The 7,972-nt window shown below is 37.2% G+C and overlaps 1 long non-coding RNA gene across 1 annotated transcript; it reads right to left on the bottom strand.

Moving 5' to 3' along the window:
- Positions 1 to 2,461: 2,461 nt before the first annotated feature.
- On the bottom strand, positions 2,462 to 7,730 carry LOC137225861 (uncharacterized). The gene is made up of 3 exons (XR_010944059.1): positions 7,576 to 7,730; positions 7,361 to 7,459; positions 2,462 to 2,638 (listed from the first exon to the last, which is right to left on the bottom strand). It is a non-coding gene; the product is annotated as an uncharacterized lncRNA (long non-coding RNA).
- Positions 7,731 to 7,972: the final 242 nt, after the last annotated feature.

Here is a 7,972-nt window from a genome sequence, read left to right as displayed (position 1 = left end):
TATATTTTTCAGATAGCTAGCTAGAACTCCGACATTTTTGCTGAATAATGGATATCTGTTCCTCTAATTTGAAATTCCAACATACTAAATTCCTTACACAGTTGGGTCCATTTCTGGACTCTCATTTCTATTCCTTTGGTCTGTCTTGTTTCAAAGTTTTAAAATCGTTACAATCTTATTTATTTTTTTTGGTGGGGCTGTTCTCCACTCCTAGTCCTGTCCCCACATTATTACTCTTTTGTCTCATAATTTGCCTGGTTCTTTCCCTAACCCAACCCCTAACCTTTAGTATCATTTTGAATGATGTCTCACCTCAGGAATGCAGAAAGAATTGGAAAATGAGAGGCTAGTTCCTGCTAATAAGATATCATATAGACTATAGACCTTGACCCACAGACTCTAACTAGCTTCCTTCATTTTTATAACTTCTGTAGAACAGGAGGGCTAGGACTCACAATTGAACCTGGCCAATTATTCACCAGCCAGTCTAAGCATGTGATATAATTTCTCCTCCAATTGTTGGCAAGCAAGATGGCCATATGAAACCAGCTCTTAGCCAGACTACGGGCAGCAGCGAAGTCCGGGTATATTGCTCCTGCCACTGCAACCCTGGTGGGCAACACAAGTGGATGTGAGAGGGAACAGGCAATGAAGATTATCTTTGCAATTGAGAAAACATAGGGCTAAGAGAAACTACATTCCTGTTCTTATCTCCAAGGCAAAGAACCAAAGTCCTTTCCTTGCTTCCTACCTTAAAGGGCAAATAGATGGGCTATCCTATGAATTCAGAATGGTTTAAACCAACTTGGAGTGGAGGAAGTGGAGAATTTGTCTTGCATACTCCTAAGTAGGTCTGGTGTACATTTCCTAGGAAGTTATCTCCTTTCCTGCTATGAGGAACACTTACAGTCATTGGAATCATACAGTTTTACTAACCAAATCTTTTACTTAGAAAAAATAAAAATATAAAATTTGGGTTGTTTGTGAAGTGTGGTTGGAAAATCTCATTGTGAAATCCACCTCAAAGGTGATTCTGCAAATCGTAATCTAAAATAGGAAAAAATATAAGGAGTAAGAGCAAATGGCACATCTGGGCAATGGAAGCAGTAATGCCTTCCCCAGGCTATAGATTTCATCCGTGAAACTGAAGCCTCCAATGTCACTAACATTGTTACGAACTACCAGAACTAAGGCTACTTCCTCCATACTGAGCAAAGTTTTACTTAGGTTTTCTCATCACAGTGAAAAGGAAGTTTTAAGCCAAAGGCTTTTGTTCTCCCCTTATTCCCTAACACATACAGCACTAAACAATATTCAAATAATACCTCACAACTCCTAGGCATCTGTTGAAGGGGGGATACTTTGCATCTAAGACCCCCTCTGGACTGCTACTCTTGGTCTTAGGAATGGCTGCCAGGGAAGCATTTGACCTCAGACTACAGCCAAGCTCCAAGGTGGCAGGTGTGCAATTGCTTCCAATGGGAAAAAGATTATTTCCTCTTTTATTACCTCTACTGAAGCAGAAATTGAGAGATTACAGGGGTCTTGTGTCATTTAAGCCGAGATCTATGGTAATAACAATCTCAAATTTCTTGATTTGTTCAAAGCACTGAAAAGCAAGGCCCACTCTGTTCTTTAATAGAAACTTTAGAGAGTAAACAAGCATAATTGCTTGATAACAAGGGGCTTTTTGTGATCCTTGTACAAACATTACATGATCTCTTCCCTTGCTGCCATATGTATAATTTACCTTTTAGGAAGAGACTTACAGATCCATCCCTAGTACCTCACAGTTGTGGTCACAGTTTATTAACCCCCCCAAATATGTTAAGAGTCTTTAAGATGCATATGCCCTTTAACCCAGTAATTCCAATTCTAGCATTTTATTCAAAACACAAAATTAGTACGTTAAAGAAAACAAAAATTATATATATCAAAAATTATTTCTAATAATAAAATGGAAAACAACTAAAACGTCCAATAAATAACTGTTTATCTATATGGTTAATTATTACACAACTGTTAAAGGGTATATTTTCAAAGAATAATTAATGATACAGAGAGATATGTGCCCAAACTAATGTATTTATTAAAATATTTACAGAGTATATATAAATGTATAGAGTATTCATTAAAATATTAATATATAAATCCAAATTTCCCCTAGGTCCCATCAGCTTATTTGTAGGAAAGGCCACTAAATCCAAGGGATCATTAGCTCTTTTTTTTTTTTTTAATATCCTTTATTTGGTTTAACAGAATGTTTACACCTTAAATATTTTTTATCTTTTTTTAAATTGAAGTACAGTTGATTTACAATATTGTGTTAGTGTCAGGCATACAGCAAAGTGATTCAGATATATATATATATGTATATATATATATATATATATATATATATATATATATATATACACACACACAAGATATTGAATATAATTCCCTTTGGGGATCATTAGCTCTTAACATCCAAGTTACAAACCCTCAGGCTTCCTTCTGCTGAATACCCCTTAGAAAGTCCCCAAAGGGCACATGGGTTCTCCAAGATGAAGACTTTGTGCAGAACCCAGGCTGGGGTGGATGCATGTGCCATTTCCCTCTTAGCCTGGAACTCCTGCTCCGTCATAGCAGTCAAGCCCTGTGAATGGGAATAAAATGGAGGAACAGGGCTCCAGCAGTCACCTTACAGAAAATGACCAGAAATTCCACATACGACTTCTGCGCATGTCTCATTGATAAGAAGTTTGTCACGTGGCCACACCTGGCCTCAAGGGAACCTGGGAAATGTAGATTTTAGTTGGATGGCCATGTATCCAGGAAGAAAAGCAGAATGAATTTTGAGGTCAACCACTAGTCTGCCACATCACATTATACACACTAAAAAAAAAAAAAAAAAAGCGCAAGAAGGAAATACACCCAAAAGTTCACAGTGGCCATCTATAGTAGGGCTTGGGGTAATTTTTCTCTTTCTACTTTCTGAATTTTGTAAACTTCCTACAATGGCTATCTATTTCCTTCATAAGATGATGAGAAACATTATTAATTTAAAAGAAAAAAAGACAAGAAATAAATATTCTAAAATATTATCAGAAGTTGTCTTTGGAAGGTGATGCTACATGTAATTTTTTCTTTATATTTTCTAAATTTTTTATAATCTATTTGGAGTCTTAGAAAGTAGTTCACCAAATGTCTTAGTTCCTGCAGGGGCAGGTAGAAATAGTGTTATGGCCTATATATGAGTTTCACACATGGTCACAATTACAGTGTGCTTCTGTCAGAGCCCTCTGTTTTCTTTGTTTTAAAATAGAAAGTAAGCCTGTTTGTATATCAGTCTCAGTAAAATGATGAATGACATGAAATTCTTCAACCTGCCCCCCAAAGCAACCATTTTAAGTAACTCATCTGTTCAATTCTAGAATGGAAGCTATATTTAACTGCTAACTAGTTTTCTTCAAAGTAACTTACAACTCTCCCATCTACATAACAACTTCTTACCTCCCTGCTCAGCCTCCCTGTTGGAACATTGCTGTCCCTTCCATCCTCACACTTAGCCTATATTACATTCAAGCAGGTTTATCTCACTGAATTAAGTCCACCCTCATCCACCCACCCTGGTTTCCACTGTCAGAAGCTCAAGATGTTATCTTACACAGTATAAAGAAATTTCAGTGGGACATTTTTGAAGACCTGATGAAGTCAATTCTGAATAGTCAAACCATAGAGACTGAAAGAGTAAGAAACTAAAATATTTGGGAAGAAATAGGATTCTCCCAGTAACAATTAGATCATATAAGAAAAGTAGCACTTTACTCAAAGACAGCTCTGTTTAGGAATGTGTAGAACAGAGAAAAATCAATTAAAGTAAACTTAAAAAAAAAAAAAGGAGACGTCAGTGTGCTGGAAATGTTACAAAATTGCAAAATACTTCTCCTATATTTTCCCCTTCTTGCTTATCTTCCTACCCCTGCAATATTCCATACCTGAACATCACACAGAATGCAAATATCATTGTAAAAAACAAGTACTAATAGAAACATCATCTATCAGTATTTACAAGAACAAAAACTCTACCTTCACTTTTTTAGGGGACAACTGATATGGTTCATAATGTGGCATTTTACCCTGTGATTCCCACCAAATGATTTAGTTGAAATGGGAATATGTATTTATTTAAGCACATTTATCAAAAATCACTCTGCATAGGGCTTCCCTGGTGACGCACTGGTTGAGAGTCCGCCTGCCGATGCAGGGGACGCGGGTTCGTGCCCCGGTCCAGGAAGATCCCACGTGCCGCGGAGCGGCTGGGCCCGTGAGCCGTGGCCGCTGAGCCTGCGCGTCCGGAGCCTGTGCTCCGCAACGGGAGAGGCCACAGCAGTGAGAGGCCCGCGTACCGCAAAAACCAACCAACCAAACAAACAAAAAAATCACTCTGCATAAGCGATATCACCTCCTGGATGACTGGTGTACACCTTCATGAGAAACCAGTCCCAACTGACAGGTTTCACTGACCTTCTACGTGATGATTGGGTGAGGAGGAAGGAAGCGAGGAGAGAGAATGACAGACAGGAATACAGTTCTATTTCACTTATCTTACATTAAGGTTCCAAAGTGTCTTCTTTCTTTCCCATCTCCCAATTCCAAAACTTACTGACTGCTGTACTCTAGCTCATTTATTTTCTCATTCAATTGTTCTGATACTACAGTTTTTTTAAACTTCACAGTAGTGTAATTTCTTAATCATTTGCTCTGACATAGTCCTTATTTCCTTCAGTTTTTCTTCTTTCTCTCCTGAGAAACATAAATTACATTGATTCCTGACCGCTGCTCTGCATCTCTCTTTGTAAAGATTGAGACAAAGAGTTAGCTAGGTCTGATACATTTGTCAGCCAAATTATCCTGGGATTTTGTATTTATAACTACTATTTCATTAATAATATAAAAAGAGTAAGGCTTTATTTTTTTCCCTACTTCCAGGTTCCATTTTCCTCACCTAGACTATCATCTATGATATACAATAGACGACTAAGACATAGATAGATAATTTACTTATTTTTAAAAAAGAAAGATGAAGAAGAGGAAGAGGGGAGACTTACTTGAAACATCCAGTAACTCAAGATTTTGTAGAATAATCTAAAGCTCATTGCTATCTCTGTAGACACAGCTTTTTATTATCCCTAACCCTTTACACTCTCCAGGTCTTAGAGTTTTTGGACTTCTGAATTAGGAATTGTAATGTCTGCATCCCTACCAGTAAATTCCCTTTAAAAAGTTGGTCCTAGTAACTGTGCTAGCTAAAGTCATCATTGTCTAGAAAACATTTTAACAAGAGCCTTTTTTGCAGTCTATTTTTAGCATAAGCTGATATACCAGGTCACCGCCAATTTTTGACTGAACTAGGAATCCTTTCTTTCTAGCAAATGGGTCTTCCAGAAGAGAATAGCATATCCAGAATGAATATTTCTAGATATGCTATTCAGAAAAGATAAAACAAAGAAACATAAAACAAAAAACAAAGAAACATATTTCTTTATTTTACTACAGCTCACTCCCATTGTCTCCCCAAAAGGAGAACAGTCCCCACAGGTTTGGAGAAGCAGAAAAACAGAGAGCTAAGACACAGAATATGGCTAAGTCATTTAAGTGGTAGCCTCCTTTCTAAAATGGAAAGCATCATTGCTATTTTTTCTTCTTTTGTAATAAGGAGGGAGCAAATTCTTGATATAAATTTTGCAAATCTGTAAACTGATAATAAATTATTAATCAGGGCTAAGAGGTTTTTATTAAGATAAGCTCTATGAAATTATGAATACAGAACATGTAGAGGAAATTTAGTTGCTATTGCCATCTGGAAGGCAAACTAGGAAGGTCAAAGACATCTAAGGCCTGGAGAAATGTAGATGAGGCGACAGGATGAATAGCTGCTCCTTTTACGAAAGCTGTTGATCTTCTAGACAACTAGAAATTCTAGACTTTTTATAGATGCTTTATTGATTATTGTTTATAGCAGAATATGATGAAAGAATATAAATATGCAGATGGGTTCTGAACAGTGAATTCAAGGGGAAAATGTCAAATTTTTAAAACAAATCTGCACAGGAAACAGACATGGGATAATTCATTTTGACATTCAAAACTAATTACACATTATGAAATAAAATTCACATTGGCCTCTGTGTAATAAATGCTGACTAGATTTTCATGTCCCTAATACAATAAGATTAAGAATATTCTATCACTGTTTATCCTTTGTGATCAGTTGTTTATCCCGTGTTAAACAAATATTGTGGGAAGAATAGATGGGAACAGGCTCCAAAACCATTCCTTGGATGCTCATCAACAGAAACACAGAGAGACAGCAGAGCTCAGAACTTGGACAGATAAAATCCAACAGAAAACTGACTAGAATTTTAAATCTTTTAACAATGACTAGCGTCATGGTATTACTGTTATCAATGCAAACCTGATGCTGCAGAAAATAACTTTGGATTTTTGTTATTCAAAAATAATAAATATATCAACTTGACTTCCTGAGGAGATCCTTAATGATACATGTGCCAAGGAAATATATGCATGTATATATATATATATATATATATATATATATATATATAATGTATTTTATATATAGTCTTTTTTGAAAAAAGCAAGAGAAAAAAAAAACCATGAAGAACATATAACATATGGCATTCCCTATCGCCTCAGCTGGTGTTTGCCATTTCCTGCTTGTAACTTTCTTAATTTTACATCTTCTCCTCAATTTCAATACACTAGACATTTTAATCAGATTTGCAAGCTGGCCTTCCTGGTTTCCTCATTTGCTGCTCCAGCTCGTATTAATCTTTTCAGTTATATGACTAGGCCTACTCCATTTGAAGAAAAACTAATACTTACAATGCCTAGAGTGTCTTCATGAATAATCAATAATGTGCACATTGTGATGTAGCTGTCTGGGTAAGCTATGCTCAGATGCAAAAAGCAATAAAATAAAAATGTATTCTAATATTTTAATCAAATTTTATGGGATGAATATACGTGATGTTAGTGAGAGTAAAAACCAATGAGTGGCGTGTAGGCAGCTGTTGAAACAAAAAATGTAACTGACTTCGAGCAGCTCAAGTATTGCCCCTCAGAGGTGGGTCTCAATTTTATTAACGTCTAGCTCCAGCCAAAGTTAGGCTACATAATGAAGCAGTTCTCCTTCAGAAAAACAGGAAAACAGAACTGGTTATTTACCCTCAGGCAAATGGGCTGAATGTCCACTGCCCAAAAGGAGCTAACAAGGAGGTCCAGGCCACTGGGCTGGCAAAACCTTCCTCACCAATTCCATGGTCAAAAGTGAAAGCAAACCATGGGAACTCACCGGAAGTCCACTGGTTCGGCCTCCGCGCTTTCGCCTCTGAGGGCCCAGGATGGAGCCCTGGTTGGGGGAAGTAAGATCCTGGCAAGCCTTGCAGTGCAGCTAAAAAAAAAAAAAAAAAAAAAGTGAAAGTAAGCCAAAACAAGACAGAAAGTGAAAGCCATTCCACTGATGGTAAAATAAATGCCAAGTTGTTCTCAACTAGAAATCAGAGTTACTGGGAAATGTTAGCAATTCAGGGTGATGCCCCATTCCAAGCTTCTCACTGCAGTCCGAAGAACGCTCAGAGTTCCTGTAGTTTGCTTCAGCAGTTAACTCTGTGCCTCTAGACACCCCAAAGAGTATTGCTGGCAACTGCAAAGAGCAACCCACTCGAAACACATTCTTTCACATGCTGGCAGCAATGTCTAAGATGAGGCAATACCAGTTAAGGAATTAATGTGATCAGCAGGGCTTGATGTTGATATCTCAGATGTTAAGGTTTCCTGAGGGATTCTGAGCTAATTTCCTAAAAGTATACACACATAAGCAGGGTTTCCCTCACATTTTCACAGATTCACTAATCAAGGTGGTTATTAGAGAGTCTGGACTTCACTTTATCTTAAATATCCCAGC

The sequence above is a fragment of the Pseudorca crassidens genome, chromosome 6 (genome assembly GCF_039906515.1).
Source record: "Pseudorca crassidens isolate mPseCra1 chromosome 6, mPseCra1.hap1, whole genome shotgun sequence".
NCBI classification, from domain to species: Eukaryota; Metazoa; Chordata; class Mammalia; order Artiodactyla; family Delphinidae; genus Pseudorca; species Pseudorca crassidens.
This window is presented reverse-complemented; position numbering and strand designations above follow the sequence as displayed.